The sequence below is a fragment of the Nothobranchius furzeri genome, chromosome 3 (genome assembly GCF_043380555.1).
Source record: "Nothobranchius furzeri strain GRZ-AD chromosome 3, NfurGRZ-RIMD1, whole genome shotgun sequence".
Taxonomy (NCBI): Eukaryota; Metazoa; Chordata; class Actinopteri; order Cyprinodontiformes; family Nothobranchiidae; genus Nothobranchius; species Nothobranchius furzeri.
This window is the reverse complement of record NC_091743.1, coordinates 12,546,058-12,561,201: the sequence shown is the minus strand read 5'-3', so window position 1 is coordinate 12,561,201 and position 15,144 is coordinate 12,546,058.

Below are 15,144 nucleotides of genomic sequence, written 5' to 3'. Positions count from 1 at the left end.
TGTTGATTGGAGTACACTAAAACAAACCTGAAATCTCTAGGACATTCAGAAGCCAAGTTATAAGCCCACAAATGTGTAACTGGACTACTTCTTTAAAGTGACACCAGGCCCGGTGACCTTTGGGACATGGTTTGACCCCCTATAGGAATGTGCGATCATCATGAAACGTTCAGATCACTTACAACTCAATAGATTCTACCTTCTTGTAACGTTTCAGTATGATTGGACCTTGTTTTCAAACAAATGGACCCAGAATGATGTGAAATTGTGCTTTGTGCATTATAATTCTGGGTGCCATTTACAAACCATAAGTGCTAATGACTCCATTCCTTTTTGTGGTTGTAGGGGCTGTTGATTGGAGTACACTAAAACAAACCTGATCTCTCTAGGACATTCAGAAGCCAAGTTATAAGCCCACAAATGTGTAACTGGACTACTTCTTTAAATTGACACCAGATCCGGTGACCTTTGGGACATGGTTTGACCCCCTTAGGAAAGTGCTATCATCATGAAACGTTCAGATCACTTACAACTCAATAGATTCTACCTTCCTGTAACGTTTCAGCCTGATTGGACCTTGTTTACACACAAATGAACCAAGAATGATGTGAAATTGTGCTTCGTGCAACATAATTCTGGGTGCCATTTAAAAACCATAAGTGCTAATGACTCCATTCCTTTTTGTGGTTGTAGGGGCTGTTGATTGGAGTACCCTAAAACAAACCTGATCTCTGTAGGACATTCAGAAGCCAAGTTATAAGCCCACAAATGTGTAACTGGACTACTTCTTTAAATTGACAACTGATGCGGTGATCTTTGGGACATGGTTTGACCCCCTTAGGAAAGTGCTATCATCATGAAACGTTCAGATCACTTACAACTCAATAGGTTCTACCTTCATGTAACATTTCAGCCTGATTAGACCTTGTTTTCACACAAATGAACCCAGAATGATGTGAAATTGTGCTTCGTGCAACATGATTCTGGGTGCCATTTAAAAACCATAAGTGCTAATGACTCCATTCCTTTTTGTGGTTGTAGGGGCTGTTGATTGGAGTATACTAAAACAAACCTGATATCTCTAGGACATTCAGAAGCCAAGTTATAAGCCCACAAAGGTGTAACTGGACTACTTCTTTAAATTGACACCAGATCCGGTGACCTTTGGGACATGTTTTGACCCCCTTAGGAAAGTGCTATCATCATGAAACGTTCAGATCACTTACAACTCAATAGATTCTACCTTCCTGTAACATTTCAGCCTGATTGGACCTTGTTTTCACACAAATGGACCCAGAATGATGTGAAATTGTTTCTCGTGCAACATAATTCTGGGTGCCATTTACAAAGGATAAGTGCTAATGACTAATTTCCTTTTTGTGGTTGTAGGGGCTGTTGATTGGAGTACACTAAAACAAACCTGATCTCTCTAGGACATTCAGAAGCCAAGTTATAAGCCCACAAATGTGTAACTGGACTACTTCTTTAAATTGACACCAGATCCGGTGACCTTTGGGACATGGTTTGACCCCCTTAGGAAAGTGCTATCATCATGAAACGTTCAGATCACTTACAACTCAGTAGATTCTACCTTCCTGTAACGTTTCAGCCTGATTTGACCTTGTTTTCACACAAATGAACCCAGAATGATGTGAAATTGTGCTTCGTGCAACATAATTCTGGGTGCCATTTACAAACCATAAGTGCTAATGACTCCATTCCTTTTTGTGGTTATAGGGGCTGTTGATTGGAGTACATTAAAACAAACCTGATCTCTAGGACATTCAGAAGCCAAGTTATAAGCCCACAAATGTGTAACTGGACTACTTCTTTAAATTGACACCAGATCCGGTGACCTTTTGGACATGGTTTGACCCCCTTAGGAAAGTGCTATCATCATGAAACGTTCAGATCACTTACAACTCAATAGATTCTACCTTCCTGTAACGTTTCAGCCTGATTGGACCTTGTTTTCACACAAATGAACCCAGAATGATGTGAAATTGTGCTTCGTGCAACATAATTCTGGGTGCCATTTAAAAACCATAAGTGCTAATGTCTCCATTCCTTTTTGTGGTTGTAAGGGCTGTTGATTGGAGTACACTAAAAAAACCTGACCTCTCTAGGACATTAAGAAGCCAAGTTATAAGCCCACAAATATGTACCTGGACTACTTCTTTAGAGTGACACCAGATCCGGTGACCTTTGGGACATGGTTTGACCCCCTTAGGAAAGTGCTACCATCATGAAACGTTCAGATAACTTACAACTCAATAGATTCTACCTTCCTTTAACGTTTCAGCCTGATTGGACCTTGTTTTCACACAAATGAACCCAGAATTATGTGAAATTGTGCTTCGTGCAACATAATTCTGGGTGCCATTTTAAAACCATAAGTGGTAATGACTCCATTCCTTTTTGTGGTTGTAGGGGCTGTTGATTGGAGTATACTAAAACAAACCTGATCTCTCTAGGACATTCAGAAGCCAAGTTATAAGCCCACAAAGGTGTAACTGGACTACTTCTTTAAATTGACACCAGATCCGGTGACCTTTGGGACATGGTTCGACCCCCTTAGGAAAGTGCTATCATCATGAAACGTTCAGATCACTTACAACTCAATAGATTCTACCTTCCTGTAACATTTCAGCCTGATTGGACCTTGTTTTCACACAAATGAACCCAGAATGATGTGAAATTGTGCTTCGTGCAACATAATTCTGGGCGCCATTTAAAAACCATAAGTGCTAATGACTCCATTCCTTTTTGTGGTTGTAGGGGCTGTTGATTGGAGTACACTAAAACAAACCTGACATCTCTAGGACATTCAGAAGCCAAGTTATAAGCCCACAAAGGTGTAACTGGACTACTTCTTTAAAGTGACACCAGGCCCGTTGACCTTTGGGACATGGTTTGACCCCCTATAGGAATGTGCGATCATCATGAAATGTTCAGATCACTTACAACTCAATAGATTCTACCTTCTTGTAACGTTTCAGTATGATTGGACCTTGTTTTCACACAAATGGACTCAGAATGATGTGAAATTGTGCTTCGTGCAACATAATTCTGGGTGCCATTTAAAAAACATAAGTGCTAATGACTCCATTCCTTTTTGTGGTTGTAGGGGCTGTTGATTGAAGTACCCTAAAACAAACCTGATCTCTCTAGGACATTCAGAAGCCAAGTTATAAGCCCACAAATGTGTAACTGGACTACTTCTTTAAATTGACACCTGATGCGGTGATCTTTGGGACATGGTTTGACCCCCTTAGGAAAGTGCTATCATCATGAAACGTTCAGATCACTTACAACTCAATAGATTCTACCTTCCTGTAACGTTTCAGCCTGATTGGACCTTGTTTTCACACAAATGAACCCAGAATGATGTGAAATTGTGCTTCGTGCAACATAATTCTGGGTGCCATTTAAAAACCATAAGTGCTAATGTCTCCATTCCTTTTTGTGGTTGTAAGGGATGTTGATTGGAGTACACTAAAAAAAACCTGACCTATCTAGGACATTCAGAAGCCAAGTTATAAGCCCACAAATATGTAACTGGACTACTTCTTTAGAGTGACACCAGATCCGGTGACCTTTGGGACATGGTTTGACCCCCTTAGGAAAGTGCTATCATCATGAAACGTTCAGATCACTTACAACTCAATAGATTCTACCTTCCTGTAACGTTTCAGCCTGACTGGACCTTGTTTTCACACAAATGAACCCTGAATGATGTGAAATTGTTCTTCGTGCAACATAATTCTGGGTGCCATTTACAAACCATAAGTGCTAATGACTCCATTCCTTTTTGTGGTTGTAGGGGCTGGTGATTGGAGAACACTAAAACAAACCTAACCTCTCTAGGACATTCAGAAGCCAAGTTATAAGCCCACAAAGGTGTAACTGGCCTGCTTCTTTAAAGTGACACCAGGCCCGGTGACCTTTGGGACATGGTTTGACCCCCTATAGGAATGTGCGATCATCTTGAAACGTTCAGATCCCTTACAACTCAATAGATTCTACCTTTCTGTAACGTTTCAGCCTGATTGGACCTTGTTTTCACACAAATGAACCCAGAATGATGTGAAATTGTGCTTCGTGCAACATAATTCTGGGTGCCATTTAAAAACCATAAGTGCTAATGACTCCATTCCTTTTTGTGGTTGTAGGGGCTGTTGATTGGAGTATAATAAAACAAACCTGATCTCTCTAGGACATTCAGAAGCCAAGTTATAAGCCCACAAAGGTGTAACTGGACTACTTCTTTAAATTGACACCAGATCCGGTGACATTTGGGACATGGTTTGACCCCCTTAGGAAAGTGCTATCATCATGAAACGTTCAGATCACTTACAACTCAATAGATTCTACCTTCCTGTAACATTTCAGCCTGATTGGACCTTGCTTTCACACAAATGAACCCAGAATGACGTGAAATTGTGCTTCGTGCAACATAATTCTGGGCGCCATTTAAAAACCATAAGTGCTAATGACGCCATTCCTTTTTGTGGTTGTAGGGGCTGTTGATTGGAGTACACTAAAACAAACCTGACCTCTCTAGGACATTCAGAAGCCAAGTTATAAGCCCACAAAGGTGTAACTGGACTACTTCTTTAAAGTGACACCAGGCCCGGTGACCTTTGGGACATGGTTTGACCCCCTATAGGAATATGCGATCATCATGAAACGTTCAGATCACTTACAACTCAATAGATTCTACATTCTTGTAACGTTTCAGCCTGATTGGACCTTGTTTTCACACAAATGGACCCAGAATGATGTGAAATTGTGCTTTGTGCAACATAATTCTGGGTGCCATTTACAAACCATAAGAGCTAATGACTCCATTCCTTTTTGTGGTTGTAGGGGCTGTTGATTGGAGTACACTAAAACAAACCTGATCGCTCTAGGACATTCAGAAGCCAAGTTATAAGCCCACAAATGTGTAACTGGACTACTTCTTTAAATTGACACCAGATCCGGTGACCTTTGGGACATGGTTTGACCCCCTTAGGAAAGCGCTATCATCATGAAACGTTCAGATCACTTACAACTCAATAGATTCTACCTTCCTGTAATGTTTCAGCCTGATTGGACCTTGTTTTCACACAAATGGACCCAGAATGATGTGAAATTGTGCTTCGTGCAACATAATTCTGGGTGCCATTTAAAAACCATAAGTGCTAATGTCTCCATTCCTTTTTGTGGTTGTAGGGGCTGTTGATTGGAGTACACTAAAACAAACCTGACCTCTCTAGGACATTCAGAAGCCAAGTTCTAAGCCCACAAATGTGTAACTGGACTACTTTAAAGTGACACCAGATCCGGTGACCTTTGGGACATGGTTTGACCCCCTTAGGAAAGTGCTATCATCATGAAACGTTCAGATCACTTACAACTCAATAGATTCTACCTTCCTGTAACGTTTCAGCCTGATTGGACCTTGTTTTTACACAAATGAACCCAGAATGATGTGAAATTGTGCTTCGTGCAACATAATTCTGGGTGCCATTTAAAAACCATAAGTGCTAATGACTCCATTCCTTTTTGAGGTTGTAGGGGCTGTTGATTGGAGTACACTAAAACAAACCTGATCTCTCTAGGATATTCAGAAGCCAAGTTATAAGCCCTCAAAGGTGTAACTGGACTACTTATTTAAATTAACACCAGGCCCGGTGACCTTTGGGACATGGTTTGACCCCCTATAGGAATGTGCAATCATCATGAAACGTTCAGATCACTTGCAGCTCAATAGATACTACCTTCCTGTAACGTTTCAGCCTGATTGGACCTTGTTTTCACACAAATGGACCCAGAATGATGTGAAATTGTGCTTTGTGCAACATAATTCTGGGTGCCATTTAAAAACCATAAGTGCTAATGACTCCATTCCTTTTTGAGGTTGTAGGGGCTGTTGATTGGAGTACACTAAACAAACCTGATCTCTCTAGGACATTCATAAGCCAAGTTATAAGCCTACAAATGTGTAACTGGACTACTTCTTTAAATTGACACCAGATCCGGTGACCTTTGGGACATGGTTTGACCCCCTTAGGAATGTGCGATCATCATGAAACGTTCAGATCACTTACAACTCAATAGATTCTACCTTCCTGTAACGTTTCAGCCTGATTGGACCTTGTTTTCACACAAATGAACCCAGAATGATGTGAAATTGTGCTTCGTGCAACATAATTCTGGGTGCCATTAACAAACCATAAGTGCTAATGACTCCATTCCTTTTTGTGGTTGTAGGGGCTGTTGGTTGGAGAACATTAAAACAAACCTGATCCCTCTAGGACATTCAGAAGCCAAGTTATAAGCCCACAAATGTGTAACTGGACTATTTCTTTAAATTTACACCAGATCCGGTGACCTTTGGGACATGGTTTGACCCCCTTAGGAAAGTGCTATCATCATGAAACGTTTAGATCACTTACAACTCAATAGATTCTACCTTCCTGTAACGTTTCAGCCTCATTGGACCTTGTTTTCACACAAATGAACCCAGAATGATGTGAAATTGTGCTTAGTGCAGCATAATTCTGGGTGCCATTTAAAAACCATAAGTGCTAATGACTCCATTCCTTTTTGAGGTTGTAGGGGATGTTGATTGGAGTACACTAAAACAAACCTGATCGCTCTAGGACATTCAGAAGCCAAGTTATAAGCCCACAAATGTGTAACTGGACTACTTCTTTAAATTGACACCAGATCCGGTGACCTTTGGGACATGGTTTGACCCCCTTAGGAAAGTGCTATCATCATGAAAAGTTCAGATCACTTACAACTCAATAGATTCTACCTTCTTGTAGCGTTTCAGCCTGATTGGACCTTGTTTTCACACGAATGGACCCAGAATGATGTGAAATTGTGCTTCGTGCAACATAATTCTGGGTGCCATTTACAAACCATAAGTGCTAATGACTCCATTCCTTTTTGTGGTTGTAGGGGCTGTTGGTTGGAGTACATTAAAACAAACCTGATCTCTCTAGGACATTCAGAAGCCAAGTTATAAGCCCACAAATGTGTAACTGGACTACTTCTTTAAATTGACACCAGATCCGGTGACCTTTGGGACATGGTTTGACCACCTTAGGAAAGTGCTATCATCATGAAACGTTCAGATCACCTACAACTCAATAGATTCTACCTTCCTGTAACGTTTCAGCCTGATTGGACCTTGTTTTCACACAAATGAACCCAGAATGATGTGAAATTGTGCTTAGTGCAGCATAATTCTGGGTGCCATTTAAAAACCATAAGTGCTAATGACTCCATTCCTTTTTGAGGTTGTAGGGGATGTTGATTGGAGTACACTAAAACAAACCTGATCTCTCTATGATATTCAGAAGCCAAGTTATAAGCCCACAAAGGTGTAACTGGACTACTTCTTTAAATTGACACCAGATCCTGTGACCTTTGGGACATGGTTTGACCCCCTTAGGAAAGTGCTATCATCATGAAACGTTCAGATCACTTACAACTCAATAGATTCTACCTTCTTGTAACGTTTCAGCCTGATTGGACCTTGTTTTCACACAAATGGACCCAGAATGATGTGAAATTGTGCTTAGTGCAGCATAATTCTGGGTGCCATTTAAAAACCATAAGTGCTAATGACTCCATTCCTTTTTGAGGTTGTAGGGGATGTTGATTGGAGTACACTAAAACAAACCTGATCTCTCTATGATATTCAGAAGCCAAGTTATAAGCCCACAAAGGTGTAACTGGACTACTTCTTTAAATTGACACCAGATCCTGTGACCTTTGGGACATGGTTTGACCCCCTTAGGAAAGTGCTATCATCATGAAACGTTCAGATCACTTACAACTCAATAGATTCTACCTTCTTGTAACGTTTCAGCCTGATTGGACCTTGTTTTCACACAAATGGAACCAGAATGATGTGAAATTGTGCTTCGTGCAACATAATTCTGGGTGCCATTTACAAACCATAAGTGCTAATGTCTCCATTCCTTTTTGTGGTTGTAGGGGCTGTTGATTGGAGTACACTAAAACAAACCTGACTTCTCTAGGGCATTCAGAAGCCAAGTTATAAGCCCACAAAGGTGTAACTGGACTACTTCTTTAAAGTGACACCAGGCCCGGTGACCTTTGGGACATGGTTTTACCCCCTATAGGAATGTGCGATCATCTTGAAACGTTAAGATCACTTACAACTCAATAGATTCTTCCTTCTTGTAGCGTTTCAGCCTGATTGGACCTTGTTTTCACACAAATGGACCCAGAATGATGTGAAATTGTGCTTCGTGCAACATAATTCTGGGTGCCATTTACAAACCATAAGTGCTAATGACTCCATTCCTTTTTGTGGTTGTAGGGGCTGTTGATTGGAGTACATTAAAACAAACCTGATCTCTCTAGGACATTCAGAAGCCAAGTTATAAGCCCTCAAATGTGTAACTGGACTACTTCTTTAAATTGACACCAGATCCGGTAACCTTTGGGACATGGTTTGACCCCCTTAGGAAAGTGCTATCATCATGAAACGTTCAGATCACTTACAACTCAATAGATTCTACCTTCCTGTAACGTTTCAGCCTGATTGGACCTTCTTTTCACACAAATGAACCCAGAATGATGTGAAATTGTGCTTCGTGCAACATAATTCTGGGTGCCATTTACAAACCATAAGTGCCAATGACTCCATTCCTTTTTGTGGTTGCAGTGGCTGTTGATTGGAGTACATTAAAACAAACCTGATCTCTCTAGGACATTCAGAAGCCAAGTTATAAGCCCACAAATGTGTAACTGGACTACTTCTTTAAATTGACACCAGATCCAGTAACCTTTGGGACATGGTTTGACCCCCTTAGGAAAGTGCTATCATCATGAAACGTTCAGATCACTTACAACTCAATAGATTCTACCTTCCTGTAACGTTTCAGCCTTATTGGACCTTCTTTTCACACAAATGAACCCAGAATGATGTGAAATTGTGCTTCGTGCAACATAATTCTGGGTGCCATTTACAAACCATAAGTGCCAATGACTCCATTCCTTTTTGTGGTTGCAGTGGCTGTTGATTGGAGTACATTAAAACAAACCTGATCTCTCTAGGACATTCAGAAGCCAAGTTATAAGCCCACAAATGTGTAACTGGACTACTTCTTTAAATTGACACCAGATCCGGTGACCTTTGGGACATGGTTCGACCCCCTTAGGAAAGTGCTATCATCTTGAAACGTTCAGATCACTTACAACTAGTTAGATTCTACCTTCCTGTAACGTTTCAGCCTGATTGGACCTTGTTTTCACACAAATGGACCCAGAATGAAGTGAAATTGTGCTTCGTGCAACATAATTCTGGGTGCCATTTACAAACCATAAGTGCTAATGACTCCATTCCTTTTTGTGGTTGTAGGGGCTGTTGATTGGAGTACATTAAAACAAACCTGATCTCTCTAGGACATTCAGAAGCCAAGTTATAAGCCCACAAATGTGTAACTGGACTACTTTTTTAAATTGACACCAGATCCGGTAACCTTTGGGACATGGTTTGACCCCCTTAGGAATGTGCGATCATCATGAAACCTTCAGATCACTTACAACTCAATAGATTCTACCTTCCTGTAACGTTTCAGCCTGATTGGACCTTCTTTTCACACAAATGAACCCAGAATGATGTGAAATTGTGCTTCGTGCAACATAATTCTGGGTGCCATTTACAAACCACAAGTGCCAATGACTCCATTCCTTTTTGTGGTTGCAGTGGCTGTTGATTGGAGTACATTAAAACAAACCTGATCTTTCTAGGACATTCAGAAGCCAAGTTATAAGCCCACAAATGTGTAACTGGACTACTTCTTTAAATTGACACCAGATCCGGTGACCTTTGGGACATGGTTTGACCCCCTTAGGAAAGTGCTATCATCTTGAAACGTTCAGATCACTTACAACTAGTTAGATTCTACCTTCCTGTAACGTTTCAGCCTGATTGGACCTTGTTTTCACACAAATGGACCCAGAATGAAGTGAAATTGTGCTTCGTGCAACATAATTCTGGGTGCCATTTACAAACCATAAGTGCTAATGACTCCATTCCTTTTTGTGGTTGTAGGGGCTGTTGATTGGAGTATACTAAAACAAACCTGATCTCTCTAGGACATTCAGAAGCCAAGTTATAAGCCCACAAATGTGTAACTGGACTACTTCTTTAAATTGACACCAGATCCGGTGACCTTTGGGACATGGTTTGACCCCCTTAGGAAAGTGCTATCATCTTGAAACATTCAGATCACTTACAACTCAATAGATTCTACCTTGCTGTAACGTTTCAGCCTGATTGGACCTTGTTTTCACACAAATGGACCCAGAATGATGTGAAATTGTGCATCGTGCAATATAATTCTGGGTGTCATTTACAAACCATAAGTGCTAATGACTCCATTCCTTTTTGTGGTTGTAGGGGCTGTTGATTGGAGTACACTAAAACAAACCTGATCTCTCTAGGACATTCAGAAGCCAAGTTATAAGCCCACAAATGTGTACCTGGACTACTTCTTTAAATTGACACCAGATCCGGTGACCTTTGGGACATGGTTTGACCCCCTTAGGAAAGTGCTATCATCATGAAACGTTCAGGTCACTTACAACTCAATAGATTCTACCTTCCTGTAACGTTTCAGCATGATTGGACCTTGTTTTCACACAAATGAACCCAGAATGATGTGAAATTGTGCTTTGTGCAACATAATTCTGGGTGCCATTTAAAAACCATAAGTGCTAATGACTCCATTCCTTTTTGTGGTTGTAGGGGCTGTTGATTGGAGTACACTAAAACAAACCTGACCTCTCTAGGACATTCAGAAGCCAAGTTATAAGCCCACAAAGGTGTAACTGGACTACTTCTTTAAAGTGACACCAGGCCCGGTGACCTTTGGGACATGGTTTGACCCCTATAGGAATGTGCGATCATCATGAAACGTTCAGATCACTTTCAACTCAATAGATTCTACCTTCCTGTAACGTTTCAGCCTGATTGGACCTTGTTTTCACACAAATGAACCCAGAATGATGTGAAATTGTGCTTCGTGCAACATAATTCTGGGTGCCATTTACAAACCATAAGTGCTAATGACTCCATTCCTTTTTGTGGTTGTAGGGGCTGTTGAATGGAGTACACTAAAACAAACCTGATCTCTCTAGGACATTCAGAAGCCAAGTTATAAGCCCACAAATGTGTAACTGGACTACTTCTTTAAATTGACACCATATCCTGTGACCTTTGGGACATGGTTTGACCCCCTTAGGAAAGTGCTATCATCTTGAAACGTTCAGATCACTTACAACTCAATAGATTCTACCTTCCTGTAACGTTTCAGCCTGATTGGACCTTGTTTTCACACAAATGGACCCAGACTGATGTGAAATTGTGCTTCGTGCAACATACTTCTGGGTGCCATTTACAAACCATAAGTGCTAATGACTCCATTCCTTTTTGTGGTTGTAGGGGCTGTTGATTGGAGTACACTAAAATAAACCTGACCTCTCTAGGACATTCAGAAGCCAAGTTATAAGCCCACAAAGGTGTAATTGGACTACTTCTTTGAAGTGACACCAGGCCCGGTGACCTTTGGGACATGGTTTGACCCCCTATAGGAATGTGCGATCATCATGAAACGTTCAGATCACTTACAACTCAATAGATTCTACCTTCTTGTAACGTTTCAGCCTGATTGGACCTTGTTTTCACACAAATGGACCCAGAATGATGTGAAATTGTGCTTCGTGCAACATAATTCTGGGTGCCATTTACAAACCATAAGTGCTAATGACTCCATTCCTTTTTGTGGTTGTAGGGGCTGTTGATTGGAGTACTCTAAAACAAACCTGATCTCTCTAGGACATTCAGAAGCCAAGTTATAAGCCCACAAATGTGTAACTGGACTACTTCTTTAAATTGACACCAGATCCGGTGACCTTTGGGACATGGTTTGACCCCCTTAGGAAAGTGCTATCATCGTGAAACGTTCAGATCACTCACAACTCAATAGATTCTACCTTCTTGTAACGTTTCAGCCTGATTGGACCTTGTTTTCACACAAATGAACCCAGAATGATGTGAAATCTTGCTTCGTGCAACATAATTCTGGGTGCCATTTACAAACCATAAGTGCTAATGACTCCATTCCTTTTTGTGGTTGTAGGGGCTGTTGAATGGAGTACACTAAAACAAACCTGATCTCTCTAGGACATTCAGAAGCCAAGTTATAAGCCCACAAATGTGTAACTGGACTACTTCTTTAAATTGACACCAGATCCGGTGACCTTTGGGACATGGTTTGACCCCCTTAGGAAAGCGCTATTATAATGAAACGTTCAGATCACTTACAACTCAATAGATTCTACCTTCTTGTAACGTTTCAGCCTGATTGGACCTTGTTTTCACACAAATGAACCCAGAATGATGTGAAATTGTGCTTCGTGCAACATAATTCTGGGTGCCCTTTAAAAACCATAAGTGCTAATGACTCCATTCCTTTTTGTGGTTGTAGGGGCTGTTGATTGGAGTATACTAAAACAAACCTGATATCTCTAGGACATTCAGAAGCCAAGTTATAAGCCCACAAATGTGTAACTGGATTACTTCTTTAAATTGACACCAGTTCCGGTGACCTTTGGGACATGGTTTGACCCTCTTAGGAAAGTGCTATCATCATGAAACGTTCAGATCACTTACAACTCAATAGATTCTACCTTCCTGTAACGTTTCAGCCTGACTGGACCTTGTTTTCACACAAATGGACCCAGAATGATGTGAAATTTTGCTTCGTGCAACATAATTCTGGGTACCATTTACAAACCATAAGTGCTAATGACTCCATTCATTTTTGTGGTTGTAAGGGATGTTGATTGGATTACATTAAAACAAACCTGATCTCTCTAGGACATTCAGAAGCCAAGTTACAAGCCCACAAATGTGTAACTGGACTACTTCTTTAAATTGACACCAGATCCGGTGACCTTTGGGACATGGTTTGACCCCCTTAGGAAAGTGCTATCATCATGAAACATTCGGATCACTTACAACTCAATAGATTCTACCTTCCTGTAATGTTTCAGCCTGATTGGACCTTGTTTTCACACAAATGGACCCATAATGATGTGAAATTGTGCTTCGTGCAACATAATTCTGGGTGCCATTTACAAACCATAAGTGCTAATGACTCCATTCCTTTTTGTGGTTGAAGGGGCTGTTGGTTGGAGTACATTAAAACAAACCTGATCTCTCTAGGACATTCAGAAGCCAAGTTATAAGCCCACAAATGTGTAACTGGACTACTTCTTTAAATTGACACCAGATCCGGTGACGTTTGGGACATGGTTTGACCCCCTTAGGAAAGTGCTATCATCATGAGACGTTCAGATCACTTACAAATCAATAGATTCTACCTTCCTGTAACGTTTCAGCCTGATTGGACCTTGTTTTCACACAAATGAACCCAGAATGATGTGAAATTGTGCTTAGTGCAGCATAATTCTGGGTTCCATTTAAAAACCATCAGTGCTAATGACTCCATTCCTTTTTGAGGTTGTAGGGGATGTTGATTGGAGTACACTAAAACAAACCTGATCTCTCTAGGATATTCAGAAGCCAAGGTATAACCCCACAAAGGTGTAACTGGACTACTTCTTTAAATTGACACCAGATCCTGTGACCTTTGGGACATGGTTTGACCCCCTTAGGAAAGTGTTATCATCATGAAACATTCAGAGCACTTACAACTCAATATATTCTACCTTCTTGTAGCGTTTCAGCCTGATTGGACCTTGTTTTCACACAAATGGACCCAGAATGATGTGAAATTGTGCTTCGTGCAACATAATTCTGGGTGCCATTTACAAACCATAAGTGCTAATGTCTCCATTCCTTTTTGTGGTTGTAGGGGCTGTTGATTGGAGTACACTAAAACAAACCTGACCTCTCTAGGACATTCAGAAGCCAAGTTATACGCCCACAAATGTGTAACTGGACTACTTCTTTAAAGTGACACCAGATCCGGTGACCTTTGGGACATGGTTAGACCCCCTTAGGAAATTGCTATCATCATGAAACGTTCAGATCACTTACAACTCAATAGATTATACCTTCCTGTAACGTTTCAGCCTGATTGGACCTTGTTTTCACACAAATGAACCCAGAATGATGTGAAATTGTGCTTCGTGCAACATAATTCTGGGTGCCATTTAAAAACCATAAGTGCTAATGACTCCATTCCTTTTTGTGGTTGTAGGGGCTGTTGATTGGAGTACACTAAAACAAACCTGATCTCTCTAGGACATTCAGAAGCCAAGTTATAAGCCCACAAATGTGTAACTGGACTACTTCTTTAAATTGACACCAGATGCGTTGACCTTTGGGACATGGTTTGACCCCCTTAGGAAAGTGCTATCATCATGAAACGTTCAGATCACTAACAACTCAATAGATTCTACCTTCCTGTAACGTTTCAGCCTGATTGGACCTTGTTTTCACACAAATGAACCCAGAATGATGTGAAATTGTGCTTTGTGCAACATAATTCTGGGTGCCATTTACAAACCATAAGTGCTAATGACTCCATTCCTTTTTGTGGTTGTAGGGGCTGTTGATTGGAGTACATTTAAACAAACCTGATCTCTCTAGGACATTCAGAAGCCAAGTTTTAAGCCCACAAATGTGTAACTGGACTACTTCTTTAAATTGACACCAGATCCGGTGACCTTTGGGACATGGTTTGACCCCCTTAGGAAAGTGCTATCATCATGAAACGTTCAGATCACTTACAACTCAATAGATTCTACCTTCCTGTAACGTTTCAGCCTGATTGGACCTTCTTTTCACACAAATGAACCCAGAATGATGTGAAATTGTGCTTCGTGCAACATAATTCTGGGTGCCATTTACAAACCATAGGTGCTAATGACTCCATTCCTTTTTCTGGTTGTAGTGGCTGTTGATTGGAGTACATTAAAACAAACCTGATCCCTCTAGGACATTCAGAAGCCAAGTTATAAGCCCACAAATGTGTAACTGGACTACTTCTTTAAATTGACACCAGATCCGGTGACCTTTGGGACATGGTTTGACCCCCTTAGGAAAGTGCTATCATCTTGAAACGTTCAGATCACTTA